Source organism: Chinchilla lanigera, unplaced genomic scaffold (genome assembly GCF_000276665.1).
Source record: "Chinchilla lanigera isolate Chin_1 unplaced genomic scaffold, ChiLan1.0 scaffold00034, whole genome shotgun sequence".
Taxonomy (NCBI): Eukaryota; Metazoa; Chordata; class Mammalia; order Rodentia; family Chinchillidae; genus Chinchilla; species Chinchilla lanigera.
In genome coordinates, this window is record NW_004955435.1 from 5979688 (window position 1) to 6004458 (window position 24771).

General features: G+C 40.7%; 1 protein-coding gene and 1 pseudogene across 1 annotated transcript in view; one reads left to right on the forward strand and one right to left on the reverse strand.

Annotated features, from left to right (window-relative positions):
* The window catches only part of LOC106148988, a 57977-nt gene that overhangs the window by 22507 nt on the left and 10699 nt on the right, over positions 1 to 24771 (forward strand). The gene's annotated exons all lie outside the window — the stretch shown is intronic.
* Positions 12945 to 14102, reverse strand: LOC102009870 (annotated as a pseudogene).

Here is a 24771-nt window from a genome sequence, read left to right on the forward strand (position 1 = left end):
AGTCCTTGTGCTCATAGCTCTTGTGCTTCAGATCTTCTGTGCTGCCCTCCCCCAAGGTCTTCTCAGTAGGAAGGGTGGCTGTCTATCTTTGGGGATGGCATAGTGCTGTGGAGGTTAAGTATCCCTTACCTTGGGTCAGGTGCTTGGTAATTATTTCTTGCATTCAAAAGAAAATAGTAGCTAATGCATATGTTCTATAGCCTTCTGGTGCTGACCAGAGAAATCCATAGCGCAATAGTCCCACAAAGTAATAGTAGTGGAAAATTCCCTGTGTATCAGTGAAAGAAAGCCATAAAAGTTGGATTTATTGGACCCTCACAACAAGCCTGTAGATCATACACTATTATGATGTTCATTCTATAGATGAGGAAACTAAGAGATTTTTTCCCTAAACTCTGGTTTATCTTTTGGAACCAAGTTTCTGTTCTTGACACCACTTCAAAATTCTTACCAAGGCCGTTCTTTGTATTCTGCCCAGGACACAACATTTTCCTTCTATCACCTTAGCTTTCCTCATGTACAGCCTCTTCCAGTGAACCTTTCTGAGCTTGTTCTGCTCTGTAGACTTCTGCCAACTTTAGAGTTTTCTGAATGTGTACAATTCCTGCCACTGTGATAGATTACTCACTCAAACATCCTGCCAAGCTCAGCTTAGGGGAGTTTTGTTTCTCTTCTCCACATAGTTTCCCTGGCTCTGCTATTTCTTTATTAGGGCTTTGCCTAGGCTTAGAGCTAGACTAAAATCAGTTCAGCAAGACACAACATTCTGATATCTAGGTCTACTTGACAGCAGTGTTAATCTAGTTTTCAGTTTTCAACATGATGCAAAGCTATGGGGAGGCAATTTCTTTCTTTCTTTCTTTCTTTCTTTCTTTCTTTCTTTCTTTCTTTCTTTCTTTCTTTTTTTCTTTCTTTCTTTCTTTTTTTTTTTGAGACAGGGTCTTACTATGTAGTTCAGGCTGGTGTTGAAATCGCTGTGTAGCCTAGGCTGGCCTCAAACTCAGGTGATCATCCTACCTCAGCCTCCTGAATCCTGGGACTACAGGCATGTACCACCACACCTGGGAGGCAAATTTATAGGATTAGTATGTATGTTAGATAATGCTATATATCTACTGCACTGGGCCATGGCTCCCCGGATTACCTGTTCAAACATTATTCTGAGTGTGTCTATGGGTGAGATTAAGGTATGACTTGGTGGACTGACTCACATAATTGCTTTCCCTAGTGTGAGTGAATCTCATTCAATTAGTTTAAGGCCCAAATATTACAAAAATGCCCAAAAAGAGAGAATTCTTTCTGTCTGGCTGCCTTAGGGCTGGGACTTTTTTTCTGCCTTTGAATTTGAACTAAAACACAAGCTGTTTCTGCTCCCCAGACTTGAAGATCACTCCTGGGTCTCCATCTTGCCAAATTCAAATCTTTGGATTAATCAGCTTCCATAATTGCATGAGCCAATTCCTTATAATCTCTCTCTCTCTCCTTCACATATCCATCTTATTTGTTCTGTGCCTCTGGAGTTCCATGATTCATACATGTGTCATTAATATTTCATATATGTGTATGTATATAATTTATTAACTTATTATGAGGGGTTTATTGCACTATATGTTGCTATGGTCATAGCAGAAGATTACAGAATTTGCATATTAGTTAATTTTTGGAGACAGAGTCCCCCTATGCAGTTGAGGCCAGTCTGGAAATTTCTATCTAGCCCAGGCTGGACTTGAATTTGTTATTCTCCTGTCTCAGCCTCCAGAGTTCTGGGATTATAGGCATGTGCCATTACTCCTGGCCATTTGGCTTCAAATTAGTCCTCTTTTGTTTCTGAGTAATAAAAACCCAACCATCCCATATAAAAACATATATTTACTGGTTCATGAAATTAAAGAAGGAATTGAGCAATTTTCACATAGACCGACTCTATTTGTGTAATGGAAAAATGGCTGGCCACAGATGCATTTTACACATTGTGACATCTATCCTCAGTGAGGGACTCCCTGTAAATTGCAAATGATGCTTTGACTGTGTTATATACCTGGCAGTTGGGGACACAAACATAATTAGAAATCTAGGCAGTTTTCTCTATCACAGAAGGTTGAAATGACTTTACCAGCACAAAGTGTTGAGACATTTTATATTTGAAATGACTCAAATTCCTGTTCTCCTGTCCTCTTTGCTCTTTCCCAAATGCAGAATTTCTTTCAATAAAGTTGTGTGTTTAATTGGCTTCTTTACAACAAGATTGCTCCTTACAACCTAGGAACTAAAGGTAATGATTATAAATATAACATTTTAATCACTTGCCATATATATAAATTCTGAAAATGTATATACATCTTTCTTATTCTTTTCAAAACAGTATAAATGGTTTAAAAGGTTAATTTTGAGGTGTGAAACAATTCACTTCAGTCCTTTGTAGAAGGTCATGAGCGAGAATCTGAATAAAGGAAACCGTTAATGAAGCTATTGAGAATCATAAAGAAGGTCATGGAGAATTTAAGGATATTGTGAATGTTCTTCAAAAGAGGAAGAAATAAGGAAAACAAAATATCTGAGGGAGACTTTCCTTCCTCCCTAAAACCTAGGATTGAAAGAATGACAATTACTAAACAATTGTGAGAAAGAAATAACCAATGGACTTCCAAGAATGTATACCACATTCTGCCTCACCATGTTTTTGGTACTGGGAACTGAACTCAGGATCTTGCGCTTGCCAGGCAGGTGCTTGTGCTGCTGAACCATATCCCCAGTCTGTATCCTTCCTTTTACATTAGAAGTGACACCTTTCCTGAGCTAATTTCTGTACCCATGTGTTAGATACTTCATTCCCCATCTCTGAAGTCTCTTCTCTCCTATAAAAATAAAACTTTCTTTTCCACTGGATCCTGCTTATTCACAATTACAGGTGCTGAGCATCATGCATCTTGAAAACATTCTCCTATCCCTCTGCAATGCTCAAATTTCCTGCTCCCTTCTACAGATACCCTGTTAAAGTGTTTTCTGAACACATAGTTTCCATTTCTCACCTCTCATTAAAAGTTCACACCTGTATGGTCTCTATGACCAATATGGCTCTGAGATCACATTTGAATTATATGCCAGTAGATTCAAAGACATTTTGCAATGTTCAGCTGGCCTAATGGAATGTCTATAATTCAAAAAATACTCTTTCTTTTGGATTCTGTCTAGTCTATTCATGTTGCTATATCAAACTATCTTAGACCAGGCACTTTATAAATAAAAATATATCCCTCACAGTTCTGGAGTCTGAGAAGTTCAAGATGAAGGCATCAGTGGACTTGGTGTCTGATGAATCTCCCTTTTGACCTTTAAGATGGTGTCTTGTGCCAGGCGTGGTGGCATATCCCTGTAATCCCAGCATCCCAGAGGTTGAGGTAAGATTAAAGTCATCCTGAGCTATATAGCAAGACCCTGACTAAAAAAAAAAAATCCTGCCTTCTTGTCATGCAACTCCCCTGCAAGGGGGGTGAATGCTAGATCCTCACACTGTGGAAGGGATGGAAAGAGCTAGCTAGTTTCTTCAAGCTTGTTTATAAAGTCATTAATCCCATCTGTGAGAGGTACTCTTCACAGCCTAATCATCCCCCAAGGCCTTTTAATACCATCACCTTCAGTGTTCCAAAGCACATGTTTGAGATCATGCAGCAGGCAGAGTGAAGTACTCACTTGATTGGCTTGGAACTGTGCTCCGGGCTTGGTGTAGCACACTACTAGATGTATCAGGGTGGGTCACCAAGGCATGGCCCAGCGGTGTGTGTCTGAGCCCTTGCTCACTCTGCTGTGACTCTTCCCCTCCTCCATTTCCTGACCCTGTGAACTAAGCAGCTTTGCTCTGTGACGCCCTCCTGCCACGATGTCTCTGTGTTGGCACCAGCTGACCATGGACTGAACCACGGGCGACTTACACCTCTGCTTTAAGCTGTGTGTTGTGTCTCAGCACAAAGAAAGCTAAGACAGAAAATTGGTGCTAGAGAAGTGGGGTTGTTGCTGTAAATATATCTGACCATGTGGTTTAGAAGCTTTTGCAGGAGGAGTTTGGAAAGACTGGGAATCGCCAGCTGGAGAATCCCTAGAATGCTGTAAGCAGAGCCTTGGGCGTTTCGGGTCAGAGGTCAGTACCAGAGTGCTGATAAGGCAGGCTCAGGAGGGTTCAGTTTGGGAATAAGGACTACATTAGCAGTGGAAAGAGAAGTCGTATGCGTTACACCCTAGGAGAAAATTTGTCTCTATTTTTCCCATGCCCTGAGCCTTTGAAGGAAACTGAGATTAGGAATGTGGGCTAATTAATCTGCTGGAGGAAATTTCATGACAGCCAGACATTCAGTCTGTGGCATGGGTAATGCTAGCTGTTTTTAACTGGATTTATAGTGAGAATCAAGGGCAAAAGTCATAACATAAAAATTTGAAAACTTTAAATTTTGTCCCAAGGGCTGTAGATGTAGTTCAGAGGCACAAACACCTGCCTGGCAAGTTTAAGGTCCGGAGTTCAATTCCCAGTACCAAAAAACCCCCACAAAATTTTGTCCCATAAGGAATCATGTATAAAGTTGAGGACAAAGAAAGTGTGGCTGCTACAGAGATCAACGCCCTCAAATTAAATCAAGTACTTTGTACAGGGACAAGAAGAAATATGTATTAAGGGGAATCTTGGCAATTAGCAAAACCCCACTCATTTCAGGTTTAAGGATGAAAAGGGCCAATCTTTTTTTTTTTCAATATGAGAGCCCTTGGGATCCTTGCTCAGAAAGATTCTCCTGGGTTATTGGTTTCCCAAGTTTCATTTTGCTATGCTCACCCTTCCAGGCACTCAGAGGCAACTCTAGTCATGGTCCAAAGGGTCCTGACTACTGCTACCTCTGACACAGGACCTTGGCATTGTCCATGTGATGCTGGTTTTGCTGAAATGAAGAACAAAAGAGTTGTGGGGTTAAGGAGATGTGCAACTGCTCATCATGCTTTGTAAGGAGCCTAACAGACTACCCAGCACATAAAGATCACTTAATAAAGGCATGTTTAATAAACACCTTTTATTTCTGAATGTCTACCATATATAGTTAATAACTATGTGTTTAGTATGTGTTTTAAAGTGTTTTACCTGTATCTCATCTTTCTGTCATTAAATTTGTGATAAAATTTCTCACATGGCTGTTGGGTGACTCATACAACTATTTTGTGTGAAGGCAGGTGTTCTAAGTGTAGCATAGATATTCTGAAAACTATGGAGGTCACAAGACTCCAGGTATTTAAGAAAAAGATATTGAGAATCCACTAAGCAATTCTGCCCCAAGAGCCACTCTGCCAATGAGAGAAGTTAGTAACGGAAATGTGTTGTGAATAGAAATATAAAGAATAACTAAAGGACTGTAATCTCATTTAAGTCTAGTGCTCTCAATTTACAAAGCAGGTGAGTTCCAGAAAGATGCACAAAAAGACTTGTCCAAGTTCCTATAATGTGGCCCTCAATAGCACCACTATATTTGTGTCCTTTAATGTGCAACTCACATTGGGTTCTATTATGAAGAGACATATGACAATTAAAAGGAACATGATAGGTACACAATAAACATAAATCCTTCAACCATTATTTATCTAGCAGTTCTATTTTAGGATGTGACAACAAGACACATATTTTCTCTCATGGGTCTTGCACTAATTACAGATCATTTGAATTGTCATCAGATTTATAAATAAGGACGGGTGACAGCAGTTTCAGGAGAGTAAAGAGCCACAACTTGAAGGAGGTTGGTGAAAGCAGACCTCTCCTGAGAACAGCTCTAGCGCTGAGACATAAAGGATGAGAAGCAGCCAACTCTGCGTAACAGATGTGGAGTACTCCAGTGGAGAGACAGTTCCAGGCTGAGTCATGCACGGGTTTAGCTTGCGAAGCAAGAAAAAAATTGGTCTTCCTCAAGGAAATAGGAGGATTGTGCCTGGGTGATGATGGGAAGTCAGAGCATCGCATGGCATCCTGGGGCAATTGGTGGGTGTTAGATCACCCAGAACATTGAGGAGAAGGCCTTGTCCTGTGGTCTAAGGGCTATGAATAGCAATGCAAATTTTGTAGGCATATTAGATGGGCACAGAGTGGTGAGATGACATGATTTTTTTTCACTTGTGAAAGGTCAGCTATTTTGAAAAAGAATTAAAGCGGTCGTTGAGGAAACTTACTACAGTCTAGGCAAGAAACATTAGTGAGCCGGGTTCGGAGGATGACGGTGAAGGCGAAGAAGTGAGTGTCTTCTGCAATATGACTGAGTAAGGTAAATGGCAAGAAGGGAGAGAAATGGAGCTGGGAGAGCTGAAGTTTCACAAGATGAATCAGGAGAACAGAAAACAGCTTGATAATGAGTTCGCTGCTGATAGAGCTGAACATCACAAAGCAGTGAAGGGCTTTGAATGAAACAGGATAAGTATAAATTTGATAAGAAGAAAGGAGAGTGTTTAGAACTTCTCAGGGGACATGAGAGACAAGAAAAAAAAAGGAGAAAGTAAAGAGCATTGAAGGGAGAGATTTCCGGGGGAAATGGTGTCACAAGGAAGCAAACTAGGTTTCAATTAAGTTATGGCGATGAATGGAAGGTTCAGATACAAATAGTCTTCTGATCGCATCTGGATTTCCAAAGGGCAAAGTCAAAGAATCTGAGTAAATTGGGACAGGTGGGGCACTATGGCTTAACCCCATAATATTACAATGCACTTCCTTACAAAAATGCTTAATTATAGGGCAATAGATTTCTGAACAAGACTGAGATAAACTGAGACCTGAGACATGATAGGATACATCTTGAGGGCTTTGGTATTTCTTCCTATTTTAAAGAACATTCACAGTATCCTTAAATCTTCCAGGACCTTCTTTTTGATTCTCAGTAGCTTCATCAACAGTTTCTTTTATTCAAATTCTCACTCGTGACCTTCTATAAAGGACTGAGGTGAATTGCTTCCTACCTCAAAATTAACCTTTTAAATGAAATATTTATACTGTTTTGAAAAGTGTGTACAATAAAAAAGATGCATACACATTTTCAGAATTTATAAATACGACAAGTGATTGAAAAGCTATATTTGTAATCATTACCTTTACTTCCTAGGTTGTAAGGCGCAATCTTATTGTGAAGAAGCCAATTAAATGCACAACTTTATTGAAAGCAGTTGTGCATTTGGGAAGGAACAAAGAGAATAGGAGAACAGGAAATTGAGTCATTTCAAACATAAACTATCTCAACACTTTGCGTTGGTAAAATCTTTTCAACCTTCCGTGATAGGGAAACCTGCCTAGAATTCTAATTAATTTTGTGTCCCCAAACCGCCAGGTATATAATCCAGTTAAAGTATTATTTGCAGTTCGATTGGTGAACAGTTGATCACCTTCATTCAAGGGTGAGCTATTCTGTTTCCAAAACATCAAAGAGGAGGGTTTTACAATTATTGATCCGGTTAGTTTTGCTTCCCTAATGGTGAGCTTTGATTGACAATCCAACGTTTGATCTGTGTTTGGAGATTCCTTGTTAGATGTGGTCTTCCTCCTGTAGAAATAGCTGTACATACCTCTAAAAATTTCTAGCCAAGATGCATCCTTTCTGCTCATCATCTTTATGGAGAAAACACTTTAATTTAAAAATAATTTCTGTTTTTTCAGGTTCAGAACCTGAAAAATAGGCTGCAGAATAGACCTGAGGGAGTGGAAGTGTTCTGTCACACAGCTGCTCTTCAGCATAAATTCCCACAGCTTCGTTTAAAAAAAAGTTACCTCACTGAAAAAAGCATTTTTTCAAGGTGACACCTGATTCCATCTACTTTCTACTCTTGGTCAACCATGTGATATATTTCCGAAGAGTTCATCAGCTCATAAGTTTTTCTTCTTGAATGTTTCCACAAGTATCCAATATTTTGCACTAGATCAAGTGTCATGCTCTTCTTTATTTGTTCTTACACCTGTACACTTACACTGACATGGCACATTGTTCTTGACTATGTATTGCATTAGATAGTTATTGCATTTTCTCCCTTTCTCTTAAGTGATTTTATATATATATATATATATATATATATGTATATATATTTATATGTATAATAAATGAATCTATCATCTGGGAAAAGGAAGACCAGGGCTGATCATGCTACTAAGGTACAGTTTCTAGCAGCAAATCTAACTATGTATTATTCAGTAACAGTATTTGTACTAGGATGAGGATAAGAAATGATGATAAAAAGTCCAGATTTTATAGATATATCTCTATATATGAAGTTGTTCATAACAAAAGCCTGACACGATTATGTAAATAAAATGACACTTGCACATTAATGAAGTTTATTAGAAAAAACACTTTTATGTGGTTTAGATTTTCCTGAAAAAGCTGAACTAGTTTTTAAGGTTGAAGTGCATCTAATTTATTTCATTTCAACTCTGCAAACATTTCTTGAGTACTAACGCTGCACCTGGAGCTGTGATAGGTGTTGTGAATGCAAATTTTAGCTCTCAAGGGATTCACTCACTCCTGAGGATGAAAGACAATTAAACAGCTACATGACAGTGTGATATTTACTCTAACAGAGGAGAGGACAGGGTGTCTTGGGAGCTGTGGGAAGAGTATTCCTAATTGAGAAGGAGATATTTGTCAGACTTCAAAGAGCAGAGAGCTTGACATTAGAACTTAATCTTGAAGGGCAAGTGAGAATTGCAGGGTCAGAATGGAAAGAAAGAGATTTCACGGCTGGGAGAAGCACATGCAAAGTCACAGAATAACTGAAGTGTGTGTTTGGAGAACGGTGAGTCACTAGGGATGATTTTAGACCTCTAAAATTGAAGGTTGGGGCAAGTCATCATGATGTCAAGCTCTACGAGATTTCAGGGAGGGAATTTTATTTGAATTTGAACTTAGAAATGACCAGGAGGAGAGAAAAAGTGAGACAAGAAGGTATTCTAGATGGGAAAGGTGTATAATTAGAGCCATGTTTCTCAAAGCTTTTGTTGTCCTGTCGCGTCTTGAAAATGTATGTGTTTCTGTAGGTTGCAAATGCTGGTTCTCATACTGTCCGTAACACAATCTTTTGATGAGACAAAACTTGATTAATTGTTTGCTACCTGAAGTGAGCTCAGGCTTTATGTCGGAAGGGAAAAAGCAAGCTCAGAATTTATTGAGAACTGTAATTTTGGTATAAAGCAACTACTTCAAAGTGGACATTTGATTAGAATTTGTTAAGGAGGATGATTCAAAAATCTAGGATTGGTGGAAATAGCAAGGCAAGGATTTCAAGGTAAGAGTCATGTTCTGCTGAGGTTCAAAGAATCTTAGAGCACAGACTCTTGATGCTTCCCATTACAGAGTTGATGAACAGCTTTGGGAGTTTCTGTAATGAACAATCAAAACATTTACCTGGACAAGATACTATCAGGAAACTAAGGTGATGCTAATTTAGTGGAATAACAAAGTCATGGGAATGTAGGTAACAAGGTCTAGTTGCTAATTTTAGTGTCCCAACTGACATGATTTTGGTTCTCATTTTATATCTTGCACTGTGTAAATAGGTGGAGCTGTTCATAGACAGAGTGGACCAGTGAGGGACCCTAGTGAGCCTAGCCTTGACCTGGCTAATCTAAAGCAGGAGACATATAGCACATGGCACATCTGTAAGCTTCTTGTGGCCTAAGTCAGCAGTCCCCAACCTTTTTGGCACCAGGGACTGGTTTTGTGGAAGACATTTTTTTTCTATGGATGGAGGTGGTGGTTTTAGGAGTCTTTCCTCCTTTTCAAAGAAGTTCTCCAGTGACTTATTTATTTATTTATTTTTGGTAGGGTTAGGTTTTGGGCTTAGCAAAACTGTGACTGAAACAAGGGAACAGTATGGAAAAGAGGCGTGGATGAAAGTGGTAAATAGAATACCAAGCAGGCCATACACAACCTAAAGTAAGTGTTGGATTCTGACTTAAAGCCTGCCACCAGATACAGTTTAACTGTCACTTGTCACTCACTGATAGGGTTTTGATATGATTCTGCAAGTAGTGGACTTATGGTCTCTGTGCGGTTGAACCTACCTCTCAACATTAATCTGTATTTGCAGGCACTCACCAGCGCTAGCATCACTGCCTCAGCTTCACCTCAGATCATCAGATGTTGGATCCTCATGAGGAGTGAATAACCTAGAATTCTCATATGTGCAGTTCATAGTGAGGTTCTAGCTCCTCTGAGGATCTAATGCAGCTGCTGATCGGACAGGAAGCAGAGCTCCGGAGGTAATGCTAGGGATGGGCAGGGGCCATAGATATGGAGGAAGCTTTGCTCAGTTGCATACACTTCTCCTCCTGCTGTGGGGCCCCATTCCTAGCAGGCCACAGATGGGTATCTGTCCATGGCCCAGCAGTTGGGAACCTCTGGCCTAAGTGGTCAACCAACTGGGTTAGTGTCTGTGTCTTAAAGAAAGAGATAAGTACAAGAAACTTTGTGGGAGCATTGTGTGAAAAAACATAACATTACAATTAACCTCAACATCTATCAACAAGAAAACAGGTAAATTGTGGCATTTTCAAATAAAATGGGATAGTGCAGGAAAATGGTGACAGCTACAGACATCAATATATGACCAATGAACATAATTTTGAGGGAAAAAGCAAGTTACTAAAGAATATATGCAGTATTCTAAACTTTATATACACAAGATGCTGTTATGTGTCAAACATGAGATGTAAGACATGAAAAATGTAACAAGAGCTACAGGAAAGGCAGACTGTGGATAACAGTTATCTTTAACTGGAAAGGTTTCACAGGGGACTTCAACATAATAGTAATATTATTTTAAAACTAGGTAATAATTCTACCCATTCCCTCTATATTTTATTTTTATGCCTTTTGTTTGTTTGTTTGGTTTTTGTTTCTTTGAGACAGGGTCTCACTGTGTAGTTCAGGCTGGTCTTGAACTCATTATGCAACTAGGTTGGCCTCAGAGTTGTAGTGATGCCTTCATCTCAGCCTCCTGAGTTCCGGGAATACACCCATACACCACCACACCTGGCTTATTTTTATACCTTATATATACTTTAAATATTTTTGAATAGTTTTTCAAACATTTAAAAAATTTAAAATGGTATGAAATCTTGGATAATTGAGTGACTTTTAAAGTTCAACAAAGCAGGCTGTGTTTGCCCCTTTGGAGAAAAATGCCATGAATCTAAACACCCTAGCGATGCTCAAGTATGTGCATATATATGTACATATTTGTGTGTGTGTGTGTGTATGTGTGTGTGTGAGATAGTTATGAGGAATGATCAAAATGTATTATAAATGTTTAAGTTAAAAATTTTCTTACAGTAAAAGAGACACGGCCACTAATCCCCTTCTTTACTGCTGAGGGCCATCCAACGGAAAGGCAGGCTCCTAAAAACTTTGCATTGTGTCCTTGTCTCCTTTATTCAACATATCTGGCACTGTGTGACCTCTGGCTCTTCCCCAAAGTCAACATGATCTTGAAAGGTGAACTTTTTGAACTGATTCAGGACATTGAGGAAGCCATGATAGTGCAAAGAGAAACACTCAGACAAGAGGACTTTCACAGCTGCTTCAGAAAGTGACAGCGGTCATGGTATGACTGTGTTCCAAGTGATGAGAACTTGGAGGGGGATTAATGGCAGCATGTCATTTATTTTATATATATATATATATTTCTCTTTTTTTCCAAAGTAGAAAAGTGTCTTTTATTTTAATTTTAAAGCAGCAGGCTGTCCAATCAACCCAGACCACAGGGAAGGCAGACAAGCAGGGAAGGAGGTGGGAGCACACAGACTGGGCTGCAAGAGACACTCGACTCAGCTTCAGGTCCTCTTCTCACCACGTATGAAGACAGACTGTCCATTCTGAGTACAGGAATAGGAAACAGAATGGAAAAGCATCACTCAGAGTCCACTAGCATATCCTATAAAACGGAAGGAATTTTAGGGATAACTACACTTCCTCCTCAAGCAATTTAAGGGAAATCAAAGCTTAAAAAAATCTTTTAACTGTAATAGGAATACTCCCTTTTGAAACAACAGTCTTAGAAGGGAAAAGTAGGTAGCTATTTTAAGTTTCATGTACATTAAATATATTCATGTAGTAACTTTTCAACTACCTTTTAAATATAGAGAAAGTTCCTCCTTAATCCTCCAAAAGTCTCATGGAGAAGACTGAAAAATATCACCCATGTCACAGGTGAAAAAAACAAAGTGAAGATTAAATGTTTTATGAAATATGTTATGCCATTACCATACTGGGAACAAAGCCTAACCTGCTCCTCCCTAAGTACATTATAGATACATCAATGTCAGTGAAGTCATTAAATATGAAACCTGGTCTTATCTTCAATACGAACTAGAGGAATGGGAGGCACTTGATAAAAAAACGCTTGAAACCACAGGGCCCAGAAGTCTAACAGAGTGGCGGAGTGCTTACCTACCATGCATGAGGCCCTAGGTTTGATCCCTAACACCTCCAAAAAGGAAAAGAAAAAAATTCAGAACCCTTATTCTAGAATTCGTTGAATTCTATTTTTCAACCTTTAACAGGTACACTAATTTAAAGTTTCCAGTTAAGAAACTGGTGTCCAGTGAGGTGAGAAGCACCATGAGAAAATAATAGAGGGGGAAGACAGGAGGCCGGGTCTTTCATAAAATCATTTAGCCAATGTACTGATTCTAGAACCATTTACCTCAGACTTCCTATTGTGAGAGAGAAGTAAGTGTCTGACTTTCTAAGTGAAAGAAGGAAGGGCAGAAGCAAAAGAGAGAAGTAAGTCAGAAAGTTTTATGCAGGGTTCATAAAAATTTCATTTTCTTGGAATGCAAATGGTTGAAAACTCGAGCCTCCTAAAGACCCGGATATGAATACTGAGTTACAAAGATACACAAAGTAGAAGTTTCTGGAACATTTGGTTGTCTGTAGTATTCTGCAAGATCATAAAGTACTCAAAAATTCTTTGACATTTTCAAGCAGACTTTCATGCTTGTCTTTAAAGTCTTCACTAACATCCAATGCTGAGATAGGCACCTCTTATGGATACTCAAATTTGGTTTTCAGCGTCCTGTGCAGAAGGGCTTTCACACTTACAGTGCAGCATCCCTAAATGGTCAAGAGGGATGCCTCACGCTTCAGTTCTCTCTTGTAGATGTATCCTACCCAAGAATTTCTCTGGAGCAGCTCAAAGGTAAATGATTCCATCCAATTCCAGACTTTGGCCAAACTGGTTATTTATCCAGTCATGCCAGTCTTGATATATTGTCAACTCTGTCTCATTCATGCAATCAGATTCATACAAATTAGATGCAAAATGTACCTGTCACTGTATATAGATCATTCAAAAAATAACACTGATTTGAAGGTAACAATATGCAAGGGAATTACAATGGTGAACTCCTACCATCTTGTCTAGTGAAAGTCTGTATTATCTCTACTGCTTTATCAAAGAATTATTTTCTTATTCCCTATAATGGTTTGAGCAATCTTTCATTCTTACATCTGTTAATCTGAGCAATGTAGTTGAGGATAGCGATACGTAATGTAACAACCACTATTGATTCGCATTATTTTGTCATGAGACTGTATCACTTTGAATGTTCTTGCTTTGATTTGTTTATGTTTGTGATACTGGTATGCTGCTATGGTTCTAGTTCTTTGTTTCTCATTTACTACTGTCTTTAAAATAAAATAAATAAATAAAATAAAATACTACTTACTGCTTTAAAAAAAATAACAGGTTTCTCTGCATCTTTGAGCTTGCCATTGACAGAGGCGAGCTGAGCACGCATGCGACTGAGACAGGTGTGTTTGATTGAAAGGAAAAGATCATTGGTCGGGTTTTTCACACATCATCTGGAGAACATTCCCGCCACTTTTCTGAGCGGTTGTCAGTTCCTTAGGTTCATCTTGCGTGCTCTCGACATTGCACCATCTGGCAACAGGTTCAGGAAACACCTCCCAATCCTCGCAGACTTGTTTTGGGACATTCACAAACGCTGACTTCCCTGCAGCGATGTTCCCTTCGAAGGAGACCTTGACGCAGGCAGCCTCGGAGCCGGGCGCAGGATGGCGGTCTCTCTGGGGCGGGGTGGCCATTCCCGTGGTGCGGGGCCAGAGGGCAGGGAGGAGAGGCTGCTGGGCCCGCAAGCAGAAGCGGTCCCACATGCCCTGGACCTCCGCGTCCAGGCCTAGTGTGACTTTGGCTCTCAGAGGCGGGTCCGACGAGGCTGTAATATATTTTTTTAAAAGGTAAATAGTCACCATATTTTATGATCACACCTTATAAGTTTCTGTTTCAGCAAAACTGGACTAAGAACGCCCTGAAAGCAGGTAAAGTATTATTGCTGGGTGTGTCTATATGAGTGTTTCTGGACGGGATTATCATTTGAATTGGTAGACTGAGAAAAGATGGCCCTTACCTATGGCCAAACAGATTCTTTCTTTTTTTTTCTTTCTTTCTCTCTCTCTCTCTTTTCTTTTTTCTCCTCTCCTCCACCCACTTCCTTCTTTTATTTATTTTTTTTTTGGTTTTTCTCCGGTACTGGGAGCCGAACTCACGACCTTGCGCTTGCCAGGCAGGCGCTTTTGCCGCTGAGCTAAATCCCCAGCCCCCACCCACTTCCTTCTTTCTTCTTTTTTCCTAGAGACTGAACCCAAGACTTCCCCATAATAGGCTAGTACTCTGCCTCTGAGCTCTATGTCTAGCCCTTTTTATTTTATTTTGAGATAGGCTCTCACTAAGTTACCCAGGCTGACCTTGAACTTGCCATCCTTTTGCCTTAATCTCATAAGTAGCTAGGTTTACAGAGATGCATTGCAACATCTGGCTTTTTCTTCCTTTCCTTGAGCTAAGATATCCATTTTTTTTTCTGCTCATAGGTAGCAGAGCTTCTGTTTCTTGGGGCTTTGGAGCCTGGAGCTTCTGCCAGAAGGTCACCCAGCTCTCAGGCCTTCAGATTTAGTCTGAGTGACACCATTGGCTTCCTTGGGACTTGGAAAAAATTATACCACTTGCTTTTCTGGGTCTCCAAGTGGTACCATTGGCACTTCATGGGACACCTTGACCTCCATAGTCATGTGAGCCAATTCCTTTAATTTCCCTTTCTCTTTCTTTCTCTCTCTCCCTTTCTGCCCTGCCCTCTACCTGTATATCTCTGTCATCTATCTATCTATCTATCTATCTATCTATCTATCTATCTATCTATCTACCTATCTATCCGTCCACCTATCTCTATCATCTTCTTTGCTTTTAGGCCTATCATTCTGTTTTTAATTACTACCAGAGAAACATTTGAGGTGGGTACTTAAAAAATAAGACAAGTTCATTTAGCTCACTGTTTTGAAGCTGGAAAGTGAAACAGCATGGCTCTGGTAAAAACCCCTCGGCTGTGTCACCTGTATGGATGGTGTCACAGTGGCCGGAAGGGGAGAGAGCACATGCTGAGTCTGGCAGCCAGAGTTGGGGGTGGATCCTGTGACTTCCCACTTGGTCCACTCTCACAGTTTCCATCGCTTCTATAGCACTGCACTGAGGATCAGTCAACAAATGGCTCCCATGGGGGTAAAACCACATCCACTAGATGCCTACAACTTAAATTCAAGTTCCAGTCGGCCCTTAAAAGTGACGTATAAAGTTTGACCCACAAGAAGATATGCTTTATTCTGAAAGATCTTGAATTTTCCAGTTTATACAAGTAGAAGTCTGGGGAATATTTGTGGGAAAGGATATTAGAGGTGTGGGATAAATGATAGAAGGAATGTGAAGCTGGATGAGGGATAGTTTAGTGATATGGGCCGAGGCAGCAGAGATTTTGCATTTAATATTGCAGCTCAGAGAATTACAAAGGACACTTTGTTTTGTGGGCTAACACATACCCAAAGATGTACCACTGAGAGTTAACTGGAAATACCTGATTTCCCTGGTGTTAATATAGAAGGTGATATTCAAAGGTTTATGGAGATTGGAATGTTAGAGTGGATTTGTAATCTAATATCAACTCATTCACACTATGAGGGTGCAGAAGGCACACCATTCCCCAGTGCTTGGAGAAGAATTTGTGGGGGGAGCCCTGGCACTTCTGCAGAGGTCTGATCACTATTCTTTATAGGCCAGACCTTACCACAGTCACTCAGTTGGAAAACTTAAATGCAGTAGAAGTTAATTGGATTCCAGAAGAGTGGAGAGTAAGTAGTGGCACTCAGCTGCCAAAGACAAGGTGGGTAATGGACAGCGGGACAAAGCAGCAATCAGAGTCCAACTTGCACAGACTTACGGCATCTGTCAGGTGTTAATCATGGTGCCCGAGAAGTGAAGTAGACAGCAAGCCTACTAAATTAGTAACTGAAAGCAGAAAATTTCCAGGTTAAGTGAATTAACACCTAACTCAAATAGTAAAAGCAGAGAATCATTGCCCCTGAGTTTCCAGACTTGAGCTAATTTACAAATGTAGAATCCTTTTTTGAAGGTGAGACCAGGTCCCCTTGAGGAAAGACCCCTACCAAAAATTTATTGTGTTAATATTTCTTTAATTATCTCCCAAAGAAACTGATGGCCCTTTACTAGGTTAACTATGCATTACAGAAAAGTAAATAACGCATTTGGGTGCCCCTGCACACTGATTTTGAAATGACATTGACTCCAGGCAACTCACTATGGTCCTCCAGTCAGAGTAGAGGCTTACAGAGATGATCAATGAGCTTTTATATCAAATCTGTCTCGCACAGAGTCCTATGGGTTCCTGAACGCATTCTGAGATACTTTCCCAGAAGCAGAATGAAATAAATATACTTAGCAGTTGGCAAAAGTCCTACATTCATTGCTGGAGGGCTCCTATGGTGGGAAAAGCCACATGGAAGCCATACCAATTTCTTTAACTTAGGAAAACAGTAAATAAAAAACTACACTGTACTTTAGAGGGATTTCAAAGATCAGTTCTATCATTAGAGACCTGAAAGTTACAGACATGGTGATTCTTGCCGCATTGTCATCAACTCTTTGTTTGGTGTAGAAGACAAATAGACCCTGGAGAGTGACAGTGGATTATTATAAGCTTTACTAAATGGTAAAATTATAGCTGCTGTACCAGATGTAACTTCATTGCTTGAGCAAATTAACATACCCTCTGGTACCTGGTATACAGCTATTAATCTAGCTGATGGCTTTTCTGCCATGCCTATACATAAGACCCACTAGAAGCAGTTTACTTTTAGCTGGCAAGGCCAGCAACATACCTTTACTGTCCTGCCTCAGAGGAATATCATTATTCTGCCAGAGCTGTTTTCTGGCCCTAAATTATAACTTATTTTTTGTGACTGAACCTAGTGGCATTCTACCACTGAGCTACATCTGCAGACCTTTGTATATTTTATTCTGAGGTGGAGTCTTACTAAGTTGCTTAGGATAGCCTTGAACTTGATCCTGTCTCAGCCTCCTGAATAACTGTGATTACAGGTGTGTGCCACCACTCTTGGATGATTTGGCTGAAATCTTGATTGTCTTTCCATTCCACAACCTTTCCCATTGGTCCACTGCATTGATGATGATATGCTTAGTGGACATATGATTGAGAAGTTGCAGCTAATTATCATCTCACCTTACTAGTATGATATTTGTGTGTGAGGGGGTAGGAAGTGAATTGAACCATAAGTCAGGTAACTTCCATCTCTGTGAAATTTCTAGCAGTCCAGTGGTATGAAGCATGACTAGCTCTTCCTTCTAAGGTGAAGAATAAATTATTGTGTCTGGTATTTTCTACAACCAAGAAAGTGAGTACTTAATTGGGGTATTTGAATTTTAGAGGGAACATGTGCCTTTCTGCGTATGTCATTCTGGTGACCCAAAAATCTTCTAATTTGAGTATGTATCAGAACAAAAGGAAACTCTGCAGCAGTTCTGGGTGCAGTACAAACTGCTCTGTTATCTGGGCCATGTCGTTCAGCAGATCTTGTGGTGCTTCAAGTGTCATTGGCAGACGGTGATGCAATTTGAAGCCTTTGGTAGGTTCCCATGTGAATTTTTAGGATTTTGGAGTGAGGTCCTGCCATCATTCACAGATTACTGTCCTTTTGAGTGGCAGCTTTTTGCCTGGTGCTGAGCCTTACCCAGCATCCGAATTGAATTTTATGGACTACAGATTACTGTATGATTTGAGCTATTTATCATGAACTAGGTATTATTGATGCACCAAGCTATAAAGCTGGGCCTGTATGAAAGCACTCCATCTTCAAAGAGAAGTGATATATACGTTGTTGGGCCCAAGCAGGCCCAGGAGGCACAAGTAAATTATAGGAAGTAGTGGCCTAAATACTCATGACCCTACTCCTCCCATACCTACGAGTCTAAAGCCGTGGGCTGATAAGGAGCCCCTCAATCAATGGGACAGTGAAAGAGACAACTTGGGTCTACCTACTATGCAGTCTCCAGCACTTTAGGTCCTCACTGGGATGACTCCAAAGGCCAGCGGTGATGGAAAAGTCTTCCCAATGGGCAGAATTTTAGGCAGTTCATCTGGTTGTGTACTTTGCTTGGAAGGAGAAATGGTCCTACATATGATCAGTATTTGTTGATTCATGGGCTGTGGTCCAAGCTTTGTTTGGATGGTCAGAGACGTGGAAGAAACATGATTAAAACATCGACAAAGAAACTTGGGATAAAGATATGTGCGTATTTCTTCTCTGACTAGCCACACACTATGACAATATTTGTGCCTCATGTGAATCCTCACAAACCAATGACCTCAGTGACTATTTTCCCAGTGTTTCTGTCATTGCCCACTTGACTCATGAACATAGATACCATGATGGCAAGGCTGAAGGTTTTACATTGGTTTTACAATGGGAACTTCCACTTGTCAAGGCCAACCTGGCTATGGCCACCACGGAGTGTCTGCCAGGAGGAGAGGCCTACACTGGCCCCCTAGTGTGGCATCATTGTCAGGAGTAATCAGTCAGGTACCTGGAGACAAGTGGGCTGCTTTAGATTGCTTTCATTGTAGAAAAGGCTGTGCTTTTTCTCACTGGAGTAGATAGTTTCTCTGGCCTTCAGTGCACACAGTATTTCTATCAGAACTACCATCTGTGGAGTTATACAGTTTCATACTCACCATTGTAGTGTTCCATCTTGCACTGTTTCTGACCGAAGAATTCAATCTACAACCAAAGAAGTATGGCAATGGATCTATGCTTAGGTAATTCACTGATCTTATCCCATTCTCTGCTGTCCTGAAGCAACTAGATTGGCAGTATGGAATGGTCTTTCGGTGACTCAGTTAGAACATCAAATAGGTGGCAATACCTTGCAGGGATTGAGGAAAATTCTCAAGAAGGCTAGATATGCTCGAAATCAGCATGCAATATAAGTTAGTGTTTCTCTGGTAGCCAGGATTCATAGGTTCAAGAATCAAGAGGATGGGAATGGAATTGGTACCATTCATGTTAACCAGAGTGTCCCACTAGCAAAATTTTATTTCCTATTCCTGTGGCTTTGTGGGCTACAGGGTTAATTCTAGAAGGAATAATACTTTCTCCAAGAGACACAGCAATGATTATACTGAGCTAGAAGTTAAAACTGTCACACAGCTATCATTCCAAATGAACGGGCCAAAATGGGAGTTACAGAGTGGGCTGAGGTGATTGATCCAGACTCCCAGGGAAGCTGGACTACTATTCCTTGATAGAGGTAGGGAAGGGTATGTCTGGAATACAGAAGATCCCTTCAGGTACCTCCTAATGTTATCATACCCTGTGAATCAGGCCAATGGAAAACCACAACAGTCCAATCCAAATAGGACTAAGAATTGCTCAGACCCTTCCAGAATGAAGGTCTGGGTCACCACACATGGTAAAGAATGAAAATAAGCTGAGGTGATTGCTGAAGGCTAAGGTAATACAGAATGGGTATAAAAAAAGTAGCTATAAATATTAGCTGCAACCATGTGGCAAATTACAGAAAGGAGAACCACTAATTGTGCTTCCTCTTTGTTCTGTTGGAAATAGCGTCTAGCTGTGTAGCCCACTACCCCAAGAGAAGAATGAAATTTATGTCAGTATTTAAGTGTCTTGAAAGTTCACACTATAGTGTAAGAATAATAAATATCGTTCAAAAACTTTACTTCCTTTTCTGGGGCAAGGTTTAATGTGTCTGGCTTTTTGCAGGGTGGTGACATCAGGCTAAGCAGAATTATTTCGTTGTTATTGTTTTTGTTTTGAGACAATGGTTTAAGGAGATGCATAACTATACCAGATTGAGAGTGAGTATATTTCTGGTGTTTAATTTTATGTTAACTTTAAGAAGGAACAGAGAGCCGTAAAACATTCTTTCCGCATGTGCCTGTGGGGTGACGCTTGCACTGACTACCTGAGTGAATATCTGCCCTCACCAGCACCGCTTAGCCTTGCTCACTGTTCCGAGGACAGGAAGAGGACGGGCTTTTCTGAGCTAGGACACCTTTCTCTGTTCTTTGTTCTCAAGGTGGGGCATTCATCCTTTCTCGCCTGTGAATATCGGCACTTTTACTTCTTGGGCCTGCAGATTCTGGGACTTAGGCCACCAGCTCCCCTGGTTCTTAGACCATTTGATTTGAACTGCGTTAAACTACTGGCTCTTTAGGGGTTTCAGCTGGCAGACATAAGGTTGAGAAACTTCTTGCTTCCGTGACTGATGAGCTAATCCCAGTGATAATGGGGGTATCTGACACACAATATCTTCTACTGATTCTGTTTCTCCGGGGAACCCTGGCGAGTGCAGTGTAGGTATGAGTGTGCGTATGTGTGCACCTATATGTGCTCTTCTGGCCCACGGGGAGGGAGCACATGGGGGGTGATTCCCTCATCACTATTTCTAGGCTCTCAGAACAGGAGTTTTGTCCACAACAACCGTCTGCTGCAAAGGCTGATAGCTGATGTCACGCTACCACCCACTTTCTGTTTGTCCCTAGATTACTCGCAGGTAGCACTGGTGGGTGCATTTACCCCAGGTAGTTTGTCGATTACAGCCCTAACCTTACCCAAAGTTTGTCACGAAGCATCTTGCTATAATCATCACATCATCCTAGTATAACGATAGTCTCTGAAAACAAAAGACATCATTCTACATATAGCATTCTGTTTTTAGTAGTGGTATTTCTGTCTACAAAACACAGTAACTCTCAATAGCTGAAAATTAAACAAATGCTGGTAGTGAGTTGCACTTTTTTCCCTCCTAAACAGACAGTGGCTAAACAACCATTCTAACTGGGCTCAGTGGTACACACTTGTAGCAAGGCTGAGGCAGGAGGATTGGAAGTTTGAGGTCAGCATAGAGACTGTCTCAAAATAAAATTTAAACAAATAAAAAAGGCTGGAGCTGTAACTCAGGGTAGAGTGTCCCTGGATTCAATTGCCAGCACTGCAAACACAACCACAAACAATCACTGGGGAAAGAGCTGGAGAGAGATGAGGCTGGAAGGGAGATTTGAATCCCATAATACGAGCTAAAACCATCAATTGTTCCTTGTAACCCGAGTGCTATAACTGGGGTCTCCTGGAGCTAGTGACTGACTGTGAAACAACTTCTAAGCCAGAAATCAGGTTACAGCAACCATGGTCAAGCTGTAAATATAACATTTAAATAATAAGCATGAATAAAACAAGAAGAATCCCTGGGTTGCATTTAAATTTTCACTTAAATGTCCAGTAGAAATGCCTGCTGGAATCCTATTGATTTTTAAAATGAATTTGGTAGTGTTTATCAATGCTATTTTAGTGTAGTGAACCTACCACTTAGCTTTCCACATCATAGCAAAGGGAGAATAGGTGAGAGGCCCCGCAGAAATTGGCTGGCATCCTGATTTGACATGGAACCAGCGGAGCTGAAGCTCCCGCGAATGCCGGGTGATTGCCAACTCATGAAGAAAGCAATTATTTTCAGTATCTCTAATTTGCAATTACCTTAAAATTTGAAAATGGATAATTGGTTCCTAATTCTTTAGTCAATATCAAAAAACCTCAATGTTTGAGCTAGGCTGAGCCTGGCTGTGTTATTCTGAACCTTTCCACTGCTTCATTTAACCTTTCAAATGCTGAGTGGCTTAGCCCAAATAAGTATAAGGTATTTTTCACAGTGTTAATAAAGACCTGCATTTTATTATATTTTATTTTATTTATTTATTTTTTAAACATGCATCCATTTATGAAATAGGATAGAAACAATACAAACATTACAGAGTTACGGATAGATTAGTAGGAAAATATCAATGGCTGCTGTAATACATGGTGGTATCTTCGAAGTGGTTTCTCAGGAAGACAGAGATATGCAAGAAGGATCTAAGAAGTAGTTACAGCCTAAGGGTTGTCAAAAATCAAGTGAGCCGTCTGGGGCGAAAGCCATTTTTTGTAGCTTTTTCTCTCCAGCCTCCCATCGCATTGGGACCCCACAACCAGTTAGTGTCCTCTCCCCAACTGTCAGCACAGGCAGCAGGAATCCTGCTGCAGACTTCTCTGGAGCTCCACCACAGCCTGTACTGTGAGGGGAAGAATGGCTTCCAGGGGGTCTCTGCAAAGACCTACATTTTAAATTGGGTTTTTATTTTTAAATTATTCAATCAATTAATTTCAATCTACTGGTTTATTTTTTGAGGCACTCAGAATTGAACCTACAGTCTTCCCACAGAGTTACATCCTTAGGGCTTTTTTTTTGTCTTTTTGAGACAAGGTCTTGCTATGCAGTTCAGGCTGGCCTCGAACTCACAGTGATCCTCCCGCCTCAGCCTCCTGAGTGCTGAGCCCTTTTTTTGTTTTGAGACAGGGTCTCACCAAGTCCCTAAATTGCCCAGGCTGGGCTTAAATTTGTACTCCTCTTACCACAGTGATCCAGAGTGCTGGGATTGCAGTAGTGAGCCTCCACCCCTGGCTAAGCTAACAAAATTTTGAAAACTGTGCTTTAAACGATTGTAGGAATTCCACTGGTGTTTATCTCAGATGGATTTGTTTGGTTCTATGAGCATTTAGTCCGTAGAGGACAACAATTTTTGATTTGAACTCAACCTAACTCAGCCCCAGTGTTATATACCATGAGTTTATAACCTAAAAGACCCACATATATGCCTTTGAGGAGGGAGAAAGCCAGGGTCATTGGAAGTCACAGCCACACTTTTCATAGATGGTTTGAATTCAGGAAAATAGGACACAGTCAAAGTCCTGCTTCACAGTTAGGTTCTGCAACCCATAATGACCTGTAGAGAAGTTTTACAAGAGTATGTGTATGGGGGATGAAAATTTCTTCACAATATGAACTGTTTCACACTTAAGGTAATTGTGTGAAAAATTAACTATTAAATAAAGGTTATCAATTAAAAACAGTCACGAAGAGAGGATATTTTCTTTTGTGTTTTTTATTTAGCAATTTGGCGCTAGAGGGAGGCTCAGTATATTGTGTAACATGTGTTAGACATGTCTAGCATGGATGAGCAACTGACAGCAACATTGTGTACAGAAAGCTTGAAATCCCCAGGCAAAGAATGGTACAACTGATCTGGGGGAAAGTGCATCACTACTGTGACATCAATTACTAATTTTCAAGTTCCAGTTTTTAATGTATGGACCACCTGTCCGTGCTAGCCCTTAATTTCCCAGTGGCTTAATGTAGCATTAGTAATTTGAAACTTAAATTCATGCTGTTTTTATCTTCAATAATCTCTTGAGTACAAATTACTTCATATTTACTGACTCTTCATTAAAATTTTTGGTACTAAGAATCGAACTCAGGACCTTGTGCATGCTAGGCAGGCACTTGTGCCTCTGAGCTATATTCCCATCCCTAAAATTCTAAATTTTATCTTTCCTCTCTATCCCTTCCCCTTTTCTCTCCTTTTTCTTTCTTACCTTCCCCTCCTGTCCCATCCCTTAACATCTTCCATTCATTCTTTGCTTTGAGTTTTATGACTAAACGACACCAGAAAAGAAATTTTTATTTTCAACCGGTACTTAATTCTTCAATAAGCAAATGGGTAGGAGGTGGGTGAAGGGTGACCTCTGGGGACCTGCCTCTGCCTGCTTCTCCACGTTATGGAAGACTTGGTGCCACAGTGTGGATTTAAAAGATCCCCACATCCCATGTAGCAAATGCTTGGTCACAGTCTGTAGCACTACTGGGAGGAGGTTGGAGCCCATAGGAGGCTGGGCCTAGTGGAAGAAGTTAGGTGGTAGGGGTTGTGCCCTTGCAGGTAATACTGGGATGCTGGCTCCTTCCTGTCTCTTTGCTTACCAGCCACCGTGAGGTAAATGGGCCTCATCCACATGCGGTTCCTGCCCCGCCACCGGCCCAAAGGCAGCAGGGCCAAGGGACCATGGACTGGAATCTCTGAAACTGTGAGCCGGGAGAAATCCTTCTCTGCTGTAAGCTGCTTTTCTCACTACTTTGTTGCAGCAATGGAAAGCTGATTAATCTAATCAGCTTTGTATTATGATTTGGATCTCAAAAGTCTCCCCAAAGCCTCCTGTGGGTGGGAGTTGGTTGGATTATGGGGGCCCTGGACTCATCAGGGGTTCACTCAGTGATAAGGCCAGTAGCTGATTGTGCTGTTGGCACGTTGGACCTGGTTAGCTGTGGGGTACTGGGGTCATGAGCTGCAAGATGTCCCTCTCCTCTCTGCAAGATGTCCACTCCTCTCTGCTTTCTCTGCATCCTAGTTGTGGTGAATTCCACACCTTCTCCTCTACTGTGCTCCTCTGCCACCCTGATCCTGCTTTAAAGCCAGCTGACTGCAGACTGAGACAAGAAACTTCTTCT